The following is a 25,284-nucleotide window of genomic DNA, read 5'->3' on the forward strand; positions in this document are numbered from 1 at the left end:
CCTCATAAGGGGAAATACCCGCTTAACGTCCCCAATTCCAAGGGTTTTCTGAAACGTCTCAACAATTTCACGTCTCAAAAACTTCAGGCTGACTGACTCATGTATCTTGGTTAGATGTTCCACTCCCCACCAGAGAGCCTCTACGAGAGTCGCTTGAATTCACTGGCCCGAAATTTGACAGGGATATCACGGACCTCTTCAGGAATGTCCTGGCCTCGAAGAGGTTTTTATTTAATGGAGAATACTAAGAAAAAAACGAAAAGAATAGCAACTGTCAGCTCACTCTCGCCCATGGCTGCGAATTAGTATTTGTAGCACGTCGAGAAACAAGCCCTGAAGTTGTTGTTGTTGTTGTGGTCTTCAGTCCAGAGATTGGTTTGATGCTGCCCTCCGTGCTACTCTACCCTGTGCAACCTCCTTCATCTCTCAGTACCTACTGCAACCTACATCCGTCTGAATCTGTTTAGTGTACTCATCCCTTGGTCTCCCTCTACGATTTTCACCCTCCACGCTACCCTCCAATTCTAAATTGGTGATCCCTTGATGCCTCAGAATATGCCCTACCAAACGATACCTTCTTCTAGTCAAGTTGTTCCACAAATTTCTTGGTTCAAAATGGTTCAAATGGCTCTGAGCACTATGGGACTCAACATCTTAGGTCATAAGTCCCCTAGAACTTAGAACTACTTAAACCTAACTAACCTAAGGACATCACACACACCCATGCCCGAGGCAGGATTCGAACCTGCGACTGTAGCAGCCTCGCGGTCACAAATTTCTTGTCTCCCCAACTCTATTCAATAACTCCTCATTAGTTACGTGATATACCCATCTAATCTTCAGCATTCCTCTGTAGCAGCACATTTAGAAAGCTTCTATTCTCTTCTTGTCTAAACTATTTATCGTCCACGTTTCACTTCCATACAATACTGCACTACACACAAATATTTTCAGGAACGACTTCCTGAGACTTAAATCTATACTCGATGCTAACCAATTTCTCTTCTTCAGAAACGCTTTCCTTGCCATTGCCAGTCTACATTTTATATCCTCTCTACTTCGACCATCATCAGTTATTTTGCTCCCCAAATAGCAAAACTCATTTACTACTTTAAGCATCTCATTTCCTAATCTAATTCCCGCAGCATCACCCTATTGAATTCGACTACATTCCATTATCTCGTTTTCCTTTTGTTGATGTTCATCTTATATCCTTGTTTCAAGATCCTGTCCGTTCCGTTCAGCTGCTCTTCCAGGTCCTTCGCTGTCTCTGACAGACTCACAATGTCATCGGTGAACCTCTAATTTTTATTTCTTCTCCATGGATTTTAATTCCCACTCCGAATTTACCTTTCGTTTCCTTTACTGCTTGCTCAATATACAGATTGAATAACATCGGGGATAGGCTAAAACCCTGTCTCACTCCCTTCCCAACCACTGCTTCCTTTTCATGCCCCCCGACTCTTATAACTGCCATCTGGTTTCTGTACAAATTGTAAATAGCCTTTCGCTCCCTGTATTTTACCCTGCCACCTTCAGAATTTCAAAGAGAGTATTCCAGTCATCATTGTCAAAAGCTTTTTCTAAGTCTACAATTGTTAGAAACGTAGATTTGCCTTTCCTTAATCTATTTTATAAGATAATTCGTAGGGTCAATAGTATTGCCTCACGTGTTCCAACATTTCTACAGAATCCAAACTGATCTTTCCCGAGGTCGGCTTCTACCAGTTTTTTCATTCATTAGTATAAAATTCGTGTTAGTATTTTGCAGCTGTGGCTTATTAAACTGATAGTTCGGTAATTTTCACATCTGTCAACACCTGCTTTCTTTGGGATTGAAATTATTATATTCTTCTTGAAGTCTGAGGGTATTTCACCTGTCTTATACATCTTGTTCACTAGATGGTAGAGTTTTGTTAGGCCTGGCTCTCCGAAGGCTGTTAGTAGTTCTAATGGAATGTTGTCTACTCCCTGGGCCTTCTTTCGACTAGTTATTCGGATGGAAACCCCTTTGCTTTTCCGCATGCGTGGGTGACACTTCGTCAACTGACTTCATGGAAGGGGCAAGTACTTGAATTCCTCGCTCATCTCAACTCCACAAATCCCATAAAATTCACTATAGAGACCGAAGTCGAAGAAAAACTACCATTCCTGGACGTCATGGTCAAGAGAAGATCTGGCCTCACTCTGGGCCACTGTTTACCGAAAGAAAACGGACTGACCATTACTTGCACGCAGAGAGCTGTCACCACGCTGCACAGAGGAATGGGGTACAGGAAACTGTAGTACGCAGGACTCGCACCATCTCAAATACAGAGAGTCTTCACCAGGAACTGGAACAGTGTGCCGAAAAAACGATTACTTGGGATTGTAGAACAGAAACGGCCTGCACCCCTCCACTACAGTACAATCTGTGGAGCCGGAAGACACGGGGAAAGAAATAGCCACATTTTTTGCTAAGCACGACCGCGCTATCGGGAAAAAGCCGGGTCCATCCCAAAAAAGCATCGAGTAAGAACCCTTTGAATGTCCAATAAAACACCAGCCTTACTGAGGAGCGTCAAAGACGTTCGGCGTGCATCAGATTCCGTACCAACGTAGCAACAAATACACGGTCGAAAAAGAAGAATTAGTACACCTTGAAAGAAGACGTCGGTTTTTATCCGATGACGGCATACTTCATCACGGAGATAGCAGATAAACTGATACTGGTTTCAACGTCGTCCACGAACAGATAATGTAATGGCACAGCCAAGCGCAATTTATGTCTACCCTTTTAATAGGGAATGCTCTTCGCCAGAAGACTCAGTGCGAGGCAAACGAGTGAAGCAAGCCGGCAACCATACCACGGAGACGCTCTCGTTCGTTTTACTGCCAACCGAGCGAGTTTGAAAAGGGTCAATTGTGGCCCTCCAAGTGTGAGGATGGTCCTTTCGGAGGATTTCCTCACAAGCTGGACATGTTGAGTCAGCTCAGCAACGATGCTGGTAGCAACGGCACGTGAACATCTCATACCCATAGAAAAGGTTCTGGACGTCCACGCAGCACAGACGCCTGCCAGGATCGCCGTAAGAGCAGCACTGGCAGATCGTACAGCTACCATAGCACAGATAAGAGGGCTTGTGAGCCCAGACTTCCATTCACGCCACAGCAACCCCTTGCACAAATCGACTCCAGTCAGTCTGTCACTTGGAAGATGGAATGGTGCGTCGTGGTCTTCAGCAACGAGAGCAGATTCCGCCAGCACGGACGTGATGGTTGTTGAAGCGTGCGACGTTCACCTGGCGAACGCTGTCTCTCTGAGTGCATTCGTCCAAGACACACTGACCCTAACGCAGGCCTAATGGTCTGTGGTCTGGGGTGCGATAAGCTACAACTGTTGTTCACCTTTGGTGTTTCTGCGTGGGACGCTAACCAACGCTCGGTACGTGCAAAATGTTGTTAGATCCGTTCTTTTGCCGTTCTTGCAACTTGAAGTTGATATGGTGTGTTGCCAAACAGCGTAATGCCCGCTCACATACTGCCAGTTTCAACATACCCTGCAAGGCGCTGGAAACTTTCCTGGCCAGCACCGTCTCCGGATTTGTCTCTAATCGAGCACGTGTGGGACATAACAGAACTAGACGTGGCATGTGCGACTCGTCAACCAACAACTCTTACAGGACTCTGTGAACATGCAGTGCAGGTGACGCATAATGTAGCCCAATGTAGTACTTGCTATCTGTACGATCGGCTGCATGCCAGAGTCAATGCCCGCATTGCCGCCAGAGGGGGGCTTTACCACATACTGATATGGGTATTATGGCATGGGTTGACACCTAGTACCCCAGAACCACTTGTGCTATCGACCTGCAAATGTAATCATTTCATGCATATGCACTGTTGTAACAATATATTTTGAGAAAATTGGAAACCTATAAAAGGATGTACTAATTTTTTCCCGGCAGTGTATATTGGGCCAACAGTTCCCGTCCTCCAAGGCCTATGCCAGGAAAACCAGCTGCGTATTCAATAAATGTATTCTGACAAACTGGCGGCCGCAGAGCACTGTTGTCCGAGATTCATGCGATGGAATATGAAAGTACCACGACTTCAGCACACACTTCCGAATTGTGCTCGGACTATGTTGGTAGAGAGGCCATCGAAATACGCACCAGGCGGAATGTCATGATCCGGGACTGGGGCCACAACCTCACAAAGGCTTGTAGCCAGTGCTGGGTATAATTAAGACGACTCTCAGTTACACCGTTCCGGGGGCCATGGTGGACCACCATGCCCACAACTGCCCCACCGCAACTGGGGCGCCCTATCGGGCGTTGTCGGCCGCAGACGACGACCCAGCCGCCTCCTTTGCCGCCGATAGCTGTTCTCGGCCGTGGGCCTTGCACAGAAAACCACCCGAGGACAGGGGATATAAGACGGCCGTGCGCCTGTGGCAGGTCAGTTCGTCAGTGACATTGTTTGATCGCCGAAGTATTGTGCCTGTTGGACACTATCAACCGGCAGTATATCCATGGACTGATGTAGCAACAACTACCGCAGGAGAAACTGAAGACTAACTTAATAAAAGTAAATTATGTAAGAAACAAAGTCGATAATATTTAAAAGGGGAAGTAGATTCAAATGCACTGTGAAGCAGGGAAGATGTGCTCATAATATGAGATGTTTCACTAAATTAATGAAAAACTGGTAATACTTTCATTACACGCAATGCTGGTGTGCTTTCAGTACCTTCCCGTAAAACCGATTTCATCTCCCTTTATAATCTTTTATACAGATATATCGTTCAGCAGGCTCCCCTTAAAGTGCTGTTGCTGTTGCTGTTGCCGTCGACCAGAGCGAAGGCGAACATAATGTTCAAATGAGAAGAAGTACAAGTATGCTGTGTGAGTAAGTGATATGAAGAAAGTTCTCCAGGTTGAAGGTTGTCCTTTACTGTTCTTCTAGTGCCTTGCGTTACATAGATATCAGACAACAGCAGCAAACAATGTTATTTCAAGAAACACACGCTGTTACAAAAGGAGTAAGGGAATTTGAAACATGATTATTACCAATTTCTAACCAATCTTGTGGAAAACTTTTTCTGTGTTCACTTCGTACGCTGCTTTCTTCTTTACGCGCAGGAAGAAGTTTTAGCTTTTTTTTTCTGAGTTGATCTGCTGTTCTAAGACTGATTTCATGCAGCATTATATCTTATGCAAGCCTTGTCATCTCAGTATATTTACTCCTACTTACAACCACTTGAACCAACTTACTATAATCAACCTTGGCTCCCTCTACAACTTTTATACCCCTTCCCGCCACCACACCCTATTTTATCTCTCAGTGTTACCGATTAATTCGCTTGATGTGTTCTGGCTGTTATTACGAAGACATAAGATGAGACATTCATTTCGAGGAATTAGCTTTATTTGGTAGAGATTTTCTATTTTTGTGAGTTTCTCGTTTATTTATTATTATTTACATTTTGTGGCCTTTATTGAACCACTCTAGCCAACTTTATACAAAGAATTTTTTAGTTTCCTGTCAGCCCAGTACGTCTTCATTCTCTCGGATCTCATGCTTCTTTCTTCATCGGAAATGACCCTATTGTCTGTTGATTCTCGTTTGCAGTCTGGTTGTTCGTCTGTGAGTTTCTTGATTCTGTCAGTTTCTTCTCTTAGGTCTTCCAATGTAATCCATAGCTCATCCATATCTTCCTTGATTTCTGTAATCCAGTTAATGTTGCACTTACTACTCCACAATTTTCCTATTACTATCCCGATGATGCTGTTCTATGGTGTTCTGATTAGATGTCCGAAAAATGAAATGGGTTTCTTCCTGATCATACTCATTACTGGTTCTATTTCCTTGTAGCTGTTTCATTTGTAGCTACTCTCTAGTGTCCATCTTTCTGGTACGATTTGTTGATGCACGTTCTGATGATTCTTCTCTCTATTCTGTCTATTTGTACAGTGTTAGTTGTTTTGAAGATGGTTTCACTTGCGTATGTTATTTCTGGTTGAGTGGCTGTTTTGTAGCGTTTTTATTTTTTTGCTATAGGTAGGCTCCTTTTGTTGTAGGTGTTCTTGGTTATATATTGTGCTCTAGTCAATTTGTTGATTCTGTTATTCCATGTTGGCTTTTCACTGAGGTTATATGTTATGATTTCTCCCAGATATTTAAATTTATCTACAAATTTCATTTCTTAGTTTCCTATGCCAATTTTGTTTATGGGTGGTGGATCAGTTAAAAAGTTGACTGTTTTTTCAAAGGATATTCCAAGACCAGTTTTCTGTGCTATTTCCTGTAGTGAGATGTTGTTTGGTTTCCTGAATACTGCTGGACAAGAGAGCAAGGTCATCAGCAAATACTAGAGAATTTAAACTTATGTTGTCTTTGGGTCTTCCAATTTGGATGTTCTTTGGGTTAGTCTTGTACCATTCCCTCCTTATTCTAAAGCACAGTTGAACAGCAGGGGTGCCAAGCAATCTCCTTGTCTTAAACCTGTTTTTATGATGAATGGCTCAGAGAGTTCCCCCCTGAACTTGACTTTTGATAGAGTGTTGGTTAAGGTGAGTTCTATCAATTTGATTAATTTTGTATGGAGCCTGAAACTTATTAAGATTTTTAACATTAATGGTCTATGGATACAGTCATATGCTTTTTTAAAGTCCACGAAGGTTATTATAAGAGATTTATTTCGTTTCTTGTGATATCCTATGGCTAATTTTAAAGTGATGATCTGTTCTGCACAGCATCTCCAAGGTCGGTAGCCTTCTTGGTCTTCAGCTAATTCTTCCTATAGTTGCTCTTTGATAATCTTGTATAGGATTCTGGAGAAAATCTTGTATGTGCAGTGTAAGAGATAGATACCTCTGCAGTTATCTGGGTTGCTTTTATCTCCTTTTTTGTTGAGTGGGTGGATTATGACTGTGGTCCAGTGTTTTGGAAACTTTTCTGTTATCCAGATTTTTGTTATGTCTATGTGTAAGGATGTGTAAGAATATTTCCACATTTCTGCAAAAATTTGGTGTTCTCCATATGCCTTATAATTTATCATCTCACTGAGTGCCGTTTCCACCTCTTGGATTGTTGGAGGATTTATGAGATCAGGTGGAATCTTGATGGGTGTGTCTGTATTAATTGGTGAATGTTCCTGGGGTTCTTCACAATTCAAAAGTTTACTAAATGCTTTTGCCATGATTTCAGAATTTTCCTTGTCATTACGTGCCATTTTTCCATCTTCCCTTTTCAGTATTAACGTTGGAGTTTCTCGTTTATTACATCGTACCTAATAAATTTTTTTATTGCTGTGGGGTCAATCCCACTCGTCTCGTATATGATGACTTAAAGATTCCGCGTTCTCGGAATATTTTACAACATTTAAGCAAATCACACTAATAGCTTTTATTACAAACAAGCAAACTGACAATAGTTAACTTTGAATTTACTATGGCGTCGCAAGCGATGGGCGACATGCAAACAAGTCTGTCCTTTGCTTTATAAGGTACATGTAAGAAACTGATATGGATCAGACGCCACTGCTGTCTTAGTGCGCTCTGCTACTAATGTGCCAATACTGTGCTTGCGAGGCTTGCAGGAGCGGCGGCGCTTAAATTCTCTTAGGCTAGAGGGCGCTGCTGTCGTGATGCGGTCCTTGATAACGGGATAGTGACTGACGTTGTCTCACCGCGCCTTCTTCGCTCTTGCGATCTTCACCTTCGTGCCGGCGCTTGGCGATACGCCGGAACAGTTCCAACGGAAGAAAGGCAAAGGTAAAGTTCTCCAAGCTAGTCAACGTGCATCTGACCTTTTAAAGGGAAGTTGTGACACTACTTTGCGAATTTTTCTCGGTTTAAATCGTGTTTAAACGACACGACTATTCGACATTGTTCCGCCTCCAAAGCGCCTTCAGTGCGGCATTAGAACCTAGGATTACTTTTCTCGTAGCCTTAAAGCTGTGACTTCACTGCAGCAAAACTGTAATTTAATTGAAAATTCTTTTCGGCAGTCAATGAAGTTTCTTCGTTACACAACAGTTTTAATCATCAAAAGAGATCAGAAATGGTAACTGCATTGCAATTGCATATATGGTGTGCCATATCTTCCAAGAAAAAGAAAAGCGCTGTAATGGTTGATGAAATGCGCAGGTTCTTGAAAGAAAATTAACGAAATTTTGACCGCTGTGTAACCACAGGATACAGCCTAAAACTCTCAAGAAAGGCCAATGTTTCACAAAACATTATGTGAAGCGTATTATCACCAAAATATGAAACTTTCTGGAAGCATCCCATAATTCCTATGGCTTGGTGCTGAAGAACATTATACGGGAATTAATTGTCGAATAAATCATAACCTTCTTTTAAAGTTACAATTTAAACATTATTGAGACTGTAGCTCTAGTAGGATATACTGCAGTCCAACCTATCAATGCTTCAGAAAAGGTTAGTGTCATTGAAGAGCGTGGGAAATACGCCGCTCACTCAGACGGTAGTGCAGGATTTTGATACCTGTGCGACTATTTCTCCACCATGTGACTTCACAGTTAACTCGGTGTTGAAGGTGTGTCAATTGAATTATGAGTGCTGCATCTGCGGGAATCCGGTAATTCAAAACTTCTTACCTCTGACATTTGTGTTTGTCACGGATAAGAATTAATGTTAATTTTTTCCATTTCAAATCGGCATAAGTTCTGCTAATGCTTAGTATCTATCAAAAGAAAATGCAGTTATAGCTACCATGACAAATGTAATTCAAGACGTATGTGGAATCATAGTTCTTGCACCGTGTACTGACATGAAATGGTTTGTACATTGGTGTGCTGACGGCTGTACAAACATTCGCTTGAAGGAACTGTGCGGCCTGTTGTGGTATACACACAAGCACTACACTGTTAACAACGAGCGCTGCTAATGTTGACACAATCAGTGGATACTGGCGCAACATATATTTGTCCTTCCGCAAATGTCCATTCACCAAGCTTTCACAGTGAATGAAATGGTTTTTATGCAATGCCGAAAAATTTGACAGTACAGTTTGTGTGAATTGTTCCACAAATACGTGTTCGACTGACTGAAGCACGACGCGATGTCAATAGGAGATCCAGCGTTGATATACAAATTCTGTTCAAAAAATATTTTCATTGATACATTTATCCAACAACTCCGCTATGCTGGTCCAAAGCCCGGGCCCTCATCATGCAAGTGATGACGAAGGAGGAAGGAAACGCATCGTGCCGGGAATGGCAATTGAATCTCAATGTAGACAAGTGTAATGTGCTGCCAATACATAGAAAGAAAGATCCTCTATCATTTAGCTACAATATAGCAGGTCAGCAACTGGATGCAGTTAATTCCATAAATTATCTGGGAGTAGGCATTAGGAGTGATTTAAAATGGAATGACCATATAAAATTAATCGTCGGTAAGGAGATCCCAGACTGAGATTCATTGAAAGAATCCTAAGGAAATGCAGTCCGAAAACAAAGGAAGTAGGTTACAGTACGCTTGTTCGCCCACTGCTTGAATACTACTCACCGCTGTGGGATCCGTACCAGATAGGGTACATAGAAGAGATAGAGAAGATCCAACGGAGAGCAACGCGCTTCGTTACAGGATCATTTAGTAATCGCGAAAGCGTTACGGAAATAATAGGTAAACTCCAGTGGAAGACTCTGTAAGAGAGACGCTCAGTAGCTCGGTATGGGCTTTTGTTGAAGTTTCAGAACATACCTTCACCGAGGAGTCAAGCAGTATATCACTCCCTCCTACGTATATCTCGCTAAGAGACCATGAGGATAAAATCAGAGAGATTAGAGCCCACACAGAGGCATACCGACAATCTTTCTTTCCACGAACAATACGAGACTGGAATAGAAGGGAGAACCAATAGAGGCACTCAAGGTACCCTCCGCCACACACCGTCAGGTGGCTTGCGGAGTATGGATGTAGATGTAGATGTAGACAGGAGTAACAACTTCGTAAAGAAACCAGGTATTACCTGGCTATGGTGACATAACGCTGTGAGGGCTCCATGCTGGGGTTCAATGAAGACGTCGACGGTTGTGAAGGCGGAAAGATTGGATATTGGAACGGCGGAACTAGTAGAAGAAGCAACACAAGAAAAAGAATCCACTACGAGTCTTAATTGCAAAAAACGGTAAAGTGGTCCGATTCTGTTCCCCAGAGTTGCGGCTGGAAACATTTTCCTCAGAGCTAACAAGCCTGAGAAGTATCTTTAAGGTACTTGTTTCTGTAACTCAACAAGCAATCAACAGTGGAGATCCGCGATGTAAGAGATTTTACCACAGGAAGCACAAAATCTCTCATTTCCAGGGAAATGAAAAGTAGGCATTCTGATTCTGGCGGCATACGACATGGCGTAAAGAATGAGTCGGAGTTTTCTGAAACCCACTTTAAACAACAAACCTATAAAATCAAACATAGAAACATGAATAACCTAGTCACTTTTAATGTAAATTCACTCTTAGAAACAGGAAAACTGAAAACTTTAATAAACTTTCTAAAGGAAACAATATTTACGACGAACATCGTTTGGAATCAGAAGGATTCAGGATATTTCAGGGAAAATCAGGAAAAAGAGTTATGAAGGACGTACCCCAATTTGGAACAAGTTTCTTTTAAACAGAAGCATAGTAAACTCAGTAGCAGAACTTAAATCAATTAATGAAGGCTGTTCACACTGACATTTAAATCATCGAACTAAGTTAAAAGCTTTTCAAATAGACATGCAACAACAAATGAGAAAAACGTAACACAGAAAGAGCAAACAGAAAATTCTTGGCAAGTTGTGTCAAACACCCCGGATCACATTCCATCGAAAAACACAGTATTACTACTTGGAGACTGTAATGCACAATCTGGTAAAGAACGTCAGCACAAATCAACAGCAGGAAAATTCTCTGCACATAAAAGGACCAACACAAATGGAGAAAGTCTCTTAAACCCAGGGCAGGCAGCATAATATAGTACTAAAATCAAACTTTCTAGAAAATGAACTGCTTGGGTATCACCAAATCCGATTTGAGGTGAAAGACAACTAGATCGCGTTGCTGCAAGTAGACGTTATGTAATGGAAGGACTCAATGTAAGAATCTCCAAGAGCGCCAGTTTCGACTCAGAACTGTGGTGTCGCTACCAGACACCACACTTGCTAGGTGGTAGCCTTTAAATCGGCCGCGGTCCGTTAGTATACGTCGGACCCGCGTGTCGCCATTGTCAGTGATTGCAGACCGAGCGCCACCACATGGCAGGTCTAATGGACTAAAGTTAAGTATTCCAGAAGCTACGTACCTTTTTTGCTAGTCTCAATTCCTTGTCATTTTCCAGACCTCACGCCAGCCTGCGTGAGCTTAAACGCGTGCCTTTCGGCTTCCTGTCATAGTGGATTGGCTGTCTTGCCAGCCCACAACAAGAACTACTAACAATAAGTAAAAAGGCTAGACTAGTATTTAGAAAAAAGAACCAGTAGCAAACCAGAAAGTTTGACATACGGAAGATGTCAAGAGAAAATGATTGCAGAATGCAGTTGGAGAAAAGAATACCTAAAAGATGCAAATAACTTCAAAAAGTCATTACCGAGATTGCAGAAGAAACGATCCCTCTTAAAAGAAATGGAAACATGCTTGGTGGAATGACGACTGTGATGAGTTACTTATAAACAACGAGCTTGGAATATCTGGAACGCAAATGAAAATGTTAAGAATAAGAACAGTTTTGTAGAAGCAAGGAAACGTGCATCAAAAGATCTAAAATATCAGAGTACAACATGTAAAAGATCAACTGAGTCAAATTTTAAGCAGAACAACACAAGGAACGCCAAGAAAATATTAAAAAATCCTTTAAAGAAGCATAAATCACCAAGTTTACAATTTATTGGTCAAAGACACAACACACTGGTTATAATAACACGGAGAACTATGGAATACATGTGAACTACTTGAAATGGGAACACAACTGCTAAAAGAAGAAATTCATTCTGTTAACATAATGTGGTGTCACCGCCAGACACCACACTTGCTGGGTGGTAGCCTTTAAATCGGCCGCGGTCCGTTAGTATACGTCGGCCCCGCGTGTCGCCACTATCAGTGATTGCAGACCGAGCGCCGCCACACGGCAGGTCTAGAGAGACTTCCTAGCACTCCCCCCAGTTGGACAGCCGGCTTTGCTAGCGATGGTTCACTGACAAATTACGCCCTCATTTGCCGAGACGATAGTTAGCATAGCTTTCAGCTACGTCATTTTCTACGACCTAGCAAGGCGCCATTATCAATTGCTATTTATCTTGTGATGCATGTACCGTCAGACCGATGTTCACCAATTATGGATTAAAGTTAAGTATTCCAACAGCTATTTACCTTTTTTTGCTAGTCTCAATTCCTTGTCATTTTCCAGACCTCACGCCATCCTGCGTGAGCTTAAACGCGTGCCCTTCGGCCTCCCGTCCTCGTGGATTGGCTGTCTTGCCAGTCCACAAAACATAATCCAAATACAACCACTCTCAAGCCATCAACAACAAATGGAATCAGGGGAAAAAAACAACTTAAAAATAACAAAGCATCAGGAGAAGGCAATACAGTTGCTGAATTGTGGAAGCACTCTAGTGACAACATTATTCTGTGTCTAACAGAAATCGTTTATGAAATGTGCACAGCAAATAACCTGCCATCAGAATGGACATCGGCATTAATATACCCGTTACATAAAAAGGGAAAGAAAACCGATTCTGTCACAACAGAGTAGTGATATAGATGATTTAGACGTATGTGAAGGCCAATGTCAGGAATTACTGCAGGATGTACGCTGCATTGTCTTGAATGATTACTGCCTTATTTAATTGTACAGCCAACATTTTATTGAGCTAGAATGTAATAAAAGAATGCACTGCGATGTGCAAACGTTGTGCCTAGCCTCGTTTTACCAGTTGACACTAAAGTCTATTTTATAACTGATCTGCAGAATGTAGTCAACATTAAATGTTTTTTTGTTATTTGTGATCTTGACTACTAAAAGGTTTTTTAAAAAAATGATAATTATTGTACGGATTTTGATAGAGTTTCTGATGTTGGGTCAACGGCATGCTGGCAAGATTGTTTCGAGGACGCTGCAGAAGTATCGCTGGAAAGCCGTTACACATCCTCTATTAAGACCCGATCCCTCCATATGCGACTTCCATCTTTTTGGAACCATGAAGCAAGACGTGTAAACGTAGGCTTCCGTGGCCGTTGCCACAGTCAATAAAATTCTTCTGGGTTCGGGACCGCATTGTTGACTGTAAAATTCCGATGTTTCGGCGACTATTACAAGACGCCTTCCTCAGGCTAGTCGCCTGAGATCAGTCACGTTTCCGTAGGCAATCACCGATGCTTTCCGTTTAGAAAACGACCGGATTGTCACACAGTGAAAGAAATGTATCAACAGATATGGGGATCGCTTTTGAAATTGTAAACGGTTTAAATAATTTTTTTCGTTTGTCATATTTTCCTTTGACAGCCTGTTATAAATCTTTTGATAAGTACCAACTGAAGGACTAATCTCGTGAAAAGTTTCCCCGACTCACGTAACATTCACGTTACGCTGCCATATATTAGATATGGTGAAAATTTCCACTAACACTGAGTCACTCTGCGTTCAAATACCTATACCTCGGATACTAAATGAGATACCTGCTACACAGAATGTGGTTGTGAAGAATAAAGAGGTGCCAACGGCACATAGTTATGAAGCTTCGTAATCAAGCAAAAATGAAGATCGTTTCTCCACCGAAGCGCCACACACATATAAAGAAGTCGGCTAAATATAAGAAATGAGATTCGGCACTGATATCGAATTTGATATGCAACGTTTCAGCGTTTTCCTTACATGGGAGTTTTTGAGACGCTGAAAGACAGAAAAGTTCAGTGTTTTTCAAAATGCAAGGCAGATGTATTATCTTCGGAGGACCAAAATTTTATTTCGTTAGACGACTAGTCGAATGCAGAATATACAGCACCTCTCTGGAGAGCTTTTACTCAAAACATACTTATTTACATCACCTGGAACGAGACAGAGCTCATCGTGGCCGCTGCAAACTCCATTCACTTAAAAAGTTTCAGTTTCACCGAAACGCATCACTTTTATTTATGATTTGCCCATAGATACGAGGGCAGTTCAATAAGTAATGCAACACTTTTTTTTTCTCGGCCAATTTTGGTTGAAAAAACAGGAAATTTCTTGTGGAATATTTTCAAACATTCCCGCTTCGTCTCGTATAGTTTCATTGACTTCCGACAGGTGGCAGCGCTGTACGGAATTGTTAAAATGGCGTCTGTAACGGATGTGCGTTGCAAACAACGGGCAGTGATCGAGTTTCTTTTGGTGGGAAACCAGGGCATCTCAGATATTCGTAGGCGCTTGCAGAATGTCTACGGTGATCTGGCAGTGGACAAAAGCAAGGTGAGTCGTTGGGCAAAGCGTGTGTCATCATCGCCGCAAGGTCAAGCAAGACTGTCTGATCTCCCGCGTGCGGGCCGGCCGTGCACAGCTGTGATTCCTGCAATGGCGGAGCGTGCGAACACACTCGTTCGAGATGATCGGCGGATCACCATCAAACAACTCAGTGCTCAACTTGACATCTCTGTTGGTAGTGCTGTCACAATTGTTCACCAGTTGGGATATTCAAAGGTTTGTTCCCACTGGGTCCCTCGTTGTCTAACCAAACACCATAAAGAGCAAAGGAGAACCATCTGTGCGGAATTGCTTGCTCGTCATGTGGCTGAGGGTGACAATTTCTTGTCAAAGATTGTTACAGGCGATGAAACATGGGTTCATCACTTCGAACCTGAAACAAAACGGCAATCAATGGAGTGGCGCCACACCCACTCCCCTACCAAGAAAAAGTTTAAAGCCGTACCCTCAGCCGGTAAAGTCACGGTTACAGTCTTCTGGGACGCTGAAGGGGTTATTCTGTTCGATGTCCTTCCCCGTGGTCAAACGATCAACTCTGAAGTGTATTGTGCTACTCTTGAGAAATTGAAGAAACGACTTCAGCGTGTTCGTAGGCACAAAAATCTGAGCGAACTTCTCCTTCTTCGTGACAACGCAAGACCTCACACAAGTCTTCGCACCCGAGAGGAGCTCACAAAACTTCAGTGGACTGTTCTTCCTCATGCACCCTACAGCCCCGATCTCGCACCGTCGGATTTCCATATATTTGGCCCAATGAAGGACGCAATCCGTGGGAGGCACTACGCGGATGATGAAGAAGTTATTGATGCAGTACGACGTTGTCTCCGACATCGACCAGTGGAATGGTACCGTGCAGGCATACAGGCCCTCATTTCAAGGTGGCGTAAGGCCGTAGCATTGAATGGAGATTACGTTGAAAAATAGTATTGTGTAGCTAAAAGATTGGGGAATAACCTGGTGTATTTCAATGCTGAATAAAACAACCCCTGTTTCAGAAAAAAAATGTGTTGCATTACTTATTGAACTGCCCTCGTATTTTAACATCGGTGTAGTCTCTCTGCGGATATCTTTTTTTTATTTCTAAAGCATCACTAATTTAGGTTGTACTGTCTGACCAGCTTTTCTACAATTATTTATGAATAGCCAGCATATCATCAATTCGAAGAAGTCCTGAACCTTAATTGGTGGTAGGATATAGTAAACTGGAATTTGTCTTCTCTCTTAACTCGCTGCAGTCATTGCCACACAGAAGTGTTTTTATACGTTCACGGCCCTCATAGTCTATATGCAAGAACGCTGTAGGCTGTCTAATGAATGATCCAAATGAAGATTGGCGTGGTGTGATAACTGCAATCCACTATCTTTTCTTCTTTATTGTTTGTCTTTTGCTCACACAATAATGTATAAAACAAAAATAACGCAAAAATCACTAATATATAGTTTCTGCAAATTGCGTTCCCTTATTATTTATTTAATCTTGTAATGACAGAAAACTACGTACATTTTAACGCCGATCTGTCTTCCAAAGCTGAAATTGCAGACAACTGATACACAAATCTCACAAACATTAACTTTCTCTCGCAAGACTTTTCACAAGCACTTAACATAAATGAAAACGAGAGCAACTGAAAATTACTAGACATGTCAAAACACGTGTAGATAAACACAATGACGAAAACGGAAAGTGGAAGACTATGAACACCCAGAACAAACGTCACCAAACTGATATTCCAATATTTCCATGACTGTAAGTTATGTTGATTGAAATTTCAGCTTAATTTTTAGTAATTTTGGTGCAGATATGGAATTTGTATAGATAAATATGATGTGAGTCCCTTAAGACTGTTGAGTGTTTCTAACGTTACTAGAGTTTTTGAGGTGGAGATTGGAACACAGCATTCCCGGAGGACGACCACATGTAGCTTATTGCCATGTCTCAGATGCTCAGAATGTTCGAATCACTGGCATGAGGGACATGGGAACATCTCATCGACATAAGCCCACTGTTGGCTCTACTGCACTGACCGCAAAACGGGTGGTGTCTGGATAAACTCAGGACAACGGCGTCACAAGGAGAGCAGTCACTGTACTAACAGATGACTGAAGGCTTGTTTGATGGTTCTGACGGATTAAACGTCAACAATCCGTGCGTCCTTTATTGATGTCACCATACCGCAGACAATAGAATCACTGCATGGTATAGAGCAGGGTCGGCCCTGGTGTGTCAAACTGCACACTACAGCGGTGTGAAGGGTGCGTGAGGGCCGAAGATCGGCCTACCTCGGTTTTGCTGGGTACTTCTTGGAAGTACTCGGGTACAGCACGACATTTCATGCAGCACTGCGGTGCTGATTTTTTCGATCGGCAGGTCTTCCTTCAGTTCGATGCAGTCGTTGTGACACCAGCGTATACACTTCGCTAAATGTTTGTGATGTAAAAGAAGTTCCCAAGCCTAGTGGCTCTTTGCACCAAAAGAGGAAGTGACATTTTTATATTGTTATTGTATTTGTTCCTGTGTATAGCTTTGCCGTAGAGTTAGATATCCCGTTGTCTTGGGAACGAAAGTAAGGAAGAGGATGGTATGTATTCGAAGAGAGGAAGAATCACAACTGTGGAGGGATTACAGGGATTAAATGTTCAAGTCCTACAGGAATCGGGATACTGCGGGTTTCCAGACTAATGCGCAAATAATCAGTTTAATAAGCCACTGCTGCAAAATACTAACACGAATTCTTTGCAGACGAATGGAAAAACTGGTAGAAGTCGACCTCGGGAAAGATGAGTTTGGATTCCGTAGAAATGTTGGAACACGTGAGGCAATACTGACCCTACGACTTATCATAGAAAATAGATTAAGGAAATGCAAACCTATGTTTCTAGCATTTTTAGACTTAGAGAAAGCTTTTGACAATGTTGACTAGAATACTCTCTTTCAAATTCTGAAGGTGGCAGGGGTAAAATACAGGGAGCGAAAGGCTAACTACAATTTGTACAGAAACCGGATGGCACTTATAAGAGTCGAGGGGCATGAAAGGGAAGCAGTGGTTGGGAAGGGAGTGAGACTGGATTGTAGCCTCTCCCCGATGTTATTCAATCTGTATATCTGTAGCAAGCAGTAAAGGAAACAAAAGAAAAATTCGGAGTAGGAATTAAAATCCATGGAGAAAAAAATAAAAACTTTGAGGTTTGCCGATGACATTGTAATTCTGTCAGAGACGGCCAAGCACCTGGAAGAGCAGCTGAACGGAATGGACAGGGTCTTGAAAGGAGGATGTAAGATGAACATCATACCGAGCGAGGTGGCGCAGTGGTTAGCACACTGGACTCGCATTCGGGAGGACGACGGTTCAGTCCCGCGTCTGGCCACCCTGATTTAGGTTTTCCGTGATTTCCCTAAATCGCTCCAAGCAAATACCGGGATGGTTCCTTCGAAAGGGCACGGGCGACTTCCTTCCCCGTTCTTCCCTAAACCGATGAGACCGATGACCTAGCAGTTTGGTCTCTTCCCTCAAAACAGCTCAGTTTGATTAAGATGAACATCAACAAAAGCAAAACGAGAATAATGGAATGTAGTGAAGTTAAAACGGGTTATGCTGTGGGAATTAGATTAGGAAATGAGACACTTAAATTAGTAAAGGAGTTTTGCTATTTCGGGAGCAAAATGACTGATGGTGCTCGAAGTAGAGAGGATATAAAATGTAGACTGGCAATGGCAAGGAAAGCATTTCTGAAGAAGAGAAATTTGTTAGCATCGAGTATAGATTTAAGTGTCAGGATGTAGTTTCTGAAAGTATTAGTTTGGAGTATAGCCATGCATTGAAGTGAAACATGGACGATAAATAGTTTAGACAAGAAGAGAATAGAAGTTTTCTAGATGTGGTGCTAGAGAAGAATGCTGAAGATGAGAAGGGTAGATCACATAACTAATGAGGAGATATTGAATAGAATTGGAGAGAAGAGAAATTTGTGGCACAACTTGACTAGAAGAAGGGATCGGTTGGTAGGGCATATTCTGAGGCATCAAGGGATCACCAGTTTAGTATTGGCGGGCAGCGTGGAGGGTAAAAATCGTAGAGGGAGACCAAGAGATGAATACACTAAGCAGATTCAGAAAGATGTGGTTGCAGTAGGTACTGGGAGATGAAGAACCTTGCACAGGAAAGAGTAGAATGGAGAGCTGCATGAAACCAGTCTCTGGACTGAAGACCACAACAGCAACAACATGCAAATAATGGCGCATGTTTTGCTGTCGACTGGTTTAAAGAGACTTACGTAGCAACTGATAGGGAATGTTAGTGTCAACTCTGGAACAGATAATTTCGGTAGTGCCGAAAGTATGAAAACGAGCGACGCATGATTAGTTTCCTGTCAGTGCAGAGACATCATCCCCTATTGGCAGAAAAATGATTTGAAATTAATAATATAAGACAGAGGATTAGAATGAGTATGTCACAGGCTGTTAAAGGGCTATTAACGACATTGGTGTTAATGCCTTAATTAAATTATTTTTCTGGTAACGAAAAAATGGAAGAACAAACCGTACTATCGTTTCCAGTCTATATATCAATATATCCATGCATATACTGCAACTTATTTTCTGGGGCGTGGTATACTGTACGTAACCACAACAGAGCAAGACGTTGTTAGTGGATTTAGATTTCTAAATAGGTGCAGATTCTGAAAATTTATGAGAGCTTGCACTAATTTACCAGAGAGCACCATAATCTCTTACTTCGTTGTGTGATAGCGTAAATAGGATTTTGAAACACCGGCATCATTTTCATAAACCTTTATTGAATATTATCCTGCCTATGACGAATGTAAACATTTCAGAGGTAAGCCTCCAGTTTATTCATCAAGGACCTAGCCTCAATATTCGCTTCACAAAGTTCATACGGCAGTCGTTACTTTTATTTTAGAACTCCGGAAATTACGTTGGGGAAGGTATACGAAACGGTGTCATGATTCAATATCAGTGACACATAATAAAAAAAAATTGAAATGACAATTTATACTCAGATTATATAGAGCACTTTTCTAGAAGGGTGTGTGTTCTACTTTCCAATAGATACCACTAATGACACATAACTAACTTGTTTCTAGGAATAGAAATAGTACAGAAATTAATATCAAAGGAATAAAGAGCAGTTATGGAGTGAAATGTATTTCTACAAGGGAACTACTCAACTCATTACACGAATACTGAAGAACACCGAATTATCATTCCACAGGAAATAATATATGCACGAATGTATGTCGTAAGAAGTTAATGTCTCCTAAAAAGATTCATTTCCGTGGCATTGGTATTCTGTCAGCGGTATTCGTTTGGAGAATTGATATAGTAGGAAACTGTTTTTATCTTCCAAGAAGTCAAGTTCTCAAATCAGTTTTCCAGTTTTTATGGCTTCCGTTTTATGGAATTCCTCTTTGACCATACGCCGTTTGAAGTCCACAGTAAAATGTACCATTATCACTTGACAGATGCTGTACTTTTCTCCCGACAATAAAGAGCTAGAATATCAGCAAGCCTTGTTATGAACCTTTTGCAGGTCTCAAAAACTTTATGATAAAAACTGATTACTTTTTCAGGATTTTGGGATTACGTACAAAGTGAATGTCGGTAGTTCATTTATATGAATCGTAGACACTTTAGCATTAAAAACAAAATATTGCAAGTAACTAAACAATGAATGAAAATAATGAATAAAGATGAAATAGAACAGGAGCTTTTGTTCAGTGTATACACCAATATATACATGATGGTCAGAAACCGTCTCAAAATCTTGGAGGGGTGTTGCAGGGTAGGCTGTGCTGAGAAATAATTTGGTAAGAATAACTTCTATATGTTGTGTCGTTTAATTAGTATTGAAGTTAACCAATCAGGTTGTTGCGCACACAAATTCAGGTGCCCCAGCAGATGCATTGAGTATCGGTTGCTCTCATAGCATAGATGATAGCAAACAAGTCTGTTCACCTTTTGCCTTTGCCCTGTGTTCAATTTTTGTACCACTCTTTTTTCCTGTTTTAGGAAATAAAACGAAGAACACGTTTGTCGACACTGCCTCTGACGGGCTGCTTGGAATTGCGCGAGTAACAGCGTGATTGACTAACTTCAGTGCTAACTATGTCGAAAACGGAGCAACGCATCTGATTTTTATCTTTACAATTATTTTTCAGCGCAACTTACCCTGCAACATCCTTAGAAGCTTTTTAGACCGTTTCTGGCCAACCCGTATACTGATTGTATTGTCTGTATCAGTTCGATGTCAGATTCTTAAATCTACCATCTGCAGTTGAATGATAATTCCCAATTAGTCTCCTTAGCTTTCATAAGAAATAACGAGAACGAAGGAACCATCGCATACATATCACATGGGACTGAGATAGCCAATTCGATCATAATAATATAAAGACACGTCAAAAATGTATTGTGAGGTACAAATGTGTGGACCAGCTAAAAAAAGATATACTTCCTTTTATGTTTTAATGTTTTTCAGTAACTAATAAATTTATATCTACTAATAAGCAACCGAAGAAGTCAAAATTACTCGAGGTAAATTGTTTAGAATCAGAATTAGGCTCCAATGCAAACTTAAAGGGTGATGTCCGATGATACGTGAAAAGGGACAAAGAGACATTTCAGCACTATGCAAAGATAAAGAACATAATGCCATTTATTAATTTAATGTCAAGTGTAATTATTAATGAATATGTTTCATCCAGATGACAGATTAAACTTGGAAGAAAAAATCTTTATGACGGTAATCTGATATCAATGCGGGTCCATTACTGGAGCAAGAGCTATTTTATATATTTTGACGCTGTATACGAGTAAGATGTAACCCACATCCCTCCCACCCCTCCTCTCTTTGTTATCACCAGCTAGCTCTACAAAAACTCCAGTCTGTAGCACTCACTTTTTTACATTGATTCTAGAGGTACTGCAAGAGAAATTTCATTCTTTAAATGACCTTAGAAATGGTCGATGAAATGAGAAAGAGAATTTTATTTTTATTTTTCATATAGACTAGAATAAGGATCGTGGAACGGCTGGCAAAAGAAACGCTGGTAGTGTTATGGTTTCTTGTGGACTGCTGCATAAAATACAAACGTCGTCGTTTAAGAGGGTGCCACTGGTCCCTACCTGCTTGGAGGCCCCGAGGCCCACATTGCACTATCACGTACGGCGTCGTCTTTATCCGAAGTAACGCCCATCGAAGCTAACTCATCGCCGCTATGGTGCCCAGCTTTATAAGGCTTTTCATGGCACCGTTATACGACGTCCCAAACTGCCCATTTGGCGACGTACACGGCGGGAAGGTATAAATATACCCTGGGGATGGAACGACATCTAGTAAACTGCGGGTTCGTGGCTCCTCGGATACTGAGGAGATTGTTTAGCACGTACTTGGAAGGAATCCTGCTGTCCCAAGCATTAGAACAGCATTGGAACTGTGTTACTGTGCGACATGAGTTATGCCCCTGTTGTAAATACCCATTATTCTAAATAATATTTTTACCACAATATGTAAACTGTTTTTCGCTTTCAATATTTTGATAGCAACAATTCGGAATGGCGATATGTACCTCATGTACTTCCAAAGGTGTGGTTCACGTGTATTTTAGCACAATTACGAGGTGATGGTACTACAGTTTCTTTTACACAAAAAGTGGGATACTGCTGCGTTGACGAAGCTCTTAGGACGGAGACAAACGGTAGCGGCATGGTCCTGTTGAAATGGTTTTGTCATCGTACAAGAAAAGAAGCGATTTACGACAGTCTGAGAGATACAATGGAGCGCTGTTGACGGGAATTAGTTGTAACGGAGCTGTTCTCTAAGATATTTTCGCAAGGTGATACCACGCTTGGATGAATCATTAGGTGTCGGTGTTCCCTGTTTGGTATGGAGATGTGGGAGTTGTAACTGGATTCCTCGGAGTCGCTTACGTGTGGGATAGAGTAAGGCAGTACAATGATGTTGCAGGAGGGTGCTGCAGCATGGAGAAGAGAAACGGGATACGGTACCAGACAAAGAAAAAGCGAAGCACCCAGAAGGGGAAGAGGATACGAAATGAAAATTCACAGGTTGAGAGGGTATGTGTTATTATTTCAGTGATCGCAATATCGAGTCAAATTGACGAAGAACTTTGCATCATGAGCCCAGTTATTACTATGACGTTTCATCCCCTCTAATCAGGATGGCCGGCCGGGGTGGCCGAGCGGTTCTAGGCGCTACAGTCTGGAACCGCGCGACCGCTAAGGTCGCAGGTTCGAATCCTGTCTCGGGCATGGATGTGTGTGATGTCCTTAGGTTAGTTAGGTTTAAGTAGTTCTAAGTTCTAGGGGACTGATGGTTTCAGATGTTAAGTCTCATAGTGCTCAGAGCCATTTGAACCATTTTTGATCAGGATGCATGATTTGGGAGGGAATCATATACCATTGTATCGCCTGAGGCGAGTTGACACGCAACTGCTTTAACTGGTTTTCGATAGTCTGGATACCAGCACTGACACAGAGTTGTTGCCCAAGATGGTCTTGCGCATGCTCTGTCGTACTCGGGGATTTTGCCGTCCAATCTCAAGATCACGCAGACACTTCATAGAGACATATGTCATCTGTGGACGAGCGCAGTACTGTTGAAGGTGCCGCACGAGAGGTAATATACGAGAACGCAGGGTGTCCATGATGAGCCGTTGTGCCGTCAAAATTCCCTCAATCCCTGAAGTCACACCTAATCACCTAATGGCTCCCCACACATGACGCGACGACTAACAACACTCTGTCCCCGCTAAATAGTGGAAGAAGAAACCTCTCACCATGTCCCCCACGATGGCCGGCCTGAGTAGTGCGGAACAGCGATTCATCGCTGAACAAAAGGCGACGCCGTTAATCAACTGCCCATGCTTCCCAGTTACGGCACCACCGCAATCGCAGATGGTTCAAATGGCTCTGTGCACTATGGGACTTAACATCTGAGGTCATCAGTCCCCTAGAACTTAGAACTACTTAAACCTAACTAACCTAAGGACATCACACACAAATGTTTTGATTTGGGAAGTTCAGGTAGGACATAGAAGATGAATGTAAACATGTTTAACCAATTAGTTTTATTATCACATAATTATCAATGTTATGTTTATCTAATGCGTTAAATGACAAATTGTTGCAAACAAATGTTCCTTAACATCACTGGGTAAAATGGCCCTTTGTAGAAACTTCCACTGTGATACCAGCACTACATACTAAACATAGCGTTCACATCTCATGCTCAAAGTGATGCCCATTGGCTTTCATACATAGGGTCACTCTGCGGATGAAGGATGCCCTACTTCGTGCTACTGTTTCCTCTTTGATGGCTGTACAAGCATCAATAATGCGTTGCTTCATGTCCTCTGATGTTGTTGGTTCATGTTGGTAAACAGCATCCTTCACTGCTCCCCAAAGAAAATAATCCAGCGGTGTAAGGTCCGGAGATCGGGCATGCCTCCTAATTGGGCCACTTCGTTCAATCCACCTACCAGGGAACTTACGGTTCAGAAGTCGTCATGCTCGTAAGGCGTTATGTGCAGGGCGTCCGTCATGCTGATACCACATGACCATTCTCCGGTTCAGAGGTACGGTGTCCAAGAGAATAGGAAGATTGTGTCGCATAAATCTGGACTATTGTCTACCATTTTGGATGCCATTTATAAAGAAAGGTCCGATAATGGTATCTCCAATAATCCCACACCAAACATTAACTTTCCACGGACGTTGATGCTCTACCTGACGGAGCCATTTTGGATTGTCTCCGGAGCAATAATGCATATTCCTCATATTGACAATTCCTTTGTTGGAGAATGATGCCTCGTCGGTAAAGGGAACATGTGCAAAAAAATTTGGAATAGTCAGAAGTTTTTTCTGAGCCCACCGACAAAATGTTACCTTATTGCGGAAGTCATTTCCATGAAGATCCTGGTGTAAATGAACATGGTAAGGATGAAATTTATGACGTTTAAGAGTAGACTGTGCACTTGATTTCGACACACCAACTTCACGTTCAATTTGATGTGTGCTGATTTGAGGATTCACAGCTATGGTACCGAGCACAGCAACTTCAGCACGTTCATCTGTGGGTGTTCTAGGACGATGTCGAGGTCTTGGATTTAAGCTTCCCGTTTCACGTAGACGTGATGTGAGACGACCAAACATCCGGCGCGAAGGCGATGGTTTGTCAGGGAATCGTCTTCTGTACAGTCGTTCTGCCTGAACAGTATTTCGTCCACCTACAACAGGGTACAGTACAGGTATGTAGAGTAAGGTAGAAAACAGACATATTAACTTAATAATCATAATGTTCGCTAACAGTACTATCAACAAACAAGCAATCTCATAACGTATTTCCCGTCAACGTACATTCTCCATAGATCAGCAGCATTTCTACCATATCTTCATGTGTGTACATTATACTGCACAGTATAAGATCCACAACACAACTTTTATTCACAATGTGTACTACCTCCGTGCCGTCACTTGATTACTCTGACGCACGACTACACTGGCAAGTGGTGTACTGCACGCCAAAGCAACAACAAATGGGATGCTCGGAGGGTGGTGGAGTACAGGAGTTTGCATGGGTCGCAAATCATAAACGAGGCGAAGTGGTAATTGTGGCAGTAGTGGGAACTACGTTGGACACTTGACTAGGTAGAGCCAGGCCCTGCGTGACAGGCACAATGGGTCATAAAACGCATTAGATAAACCTTATTTTGGGTGTTCAGGATAAATAAGACAACCTGACGGGTGTACACCGATCGGTACTGGTTCATATTGTGTACGTACATACGTAAAACGTGC

This window comes from Schistocerca americana, chromosome 6 (assembly GCF_021461395.2).
Source record: "Schistocerca americana isolate TAMUIC-IGC-003095 chromosome 6, iqSchAmer2.1, whole genome shotgun sequence".
Classification (NCBI taxonomy): domain Eukaryota; kingdom Metazoa; phylum Arthropoda; class Insecta; order Orthoptera; family Acrididae; genus Schistocerca; species Schistocerca americana.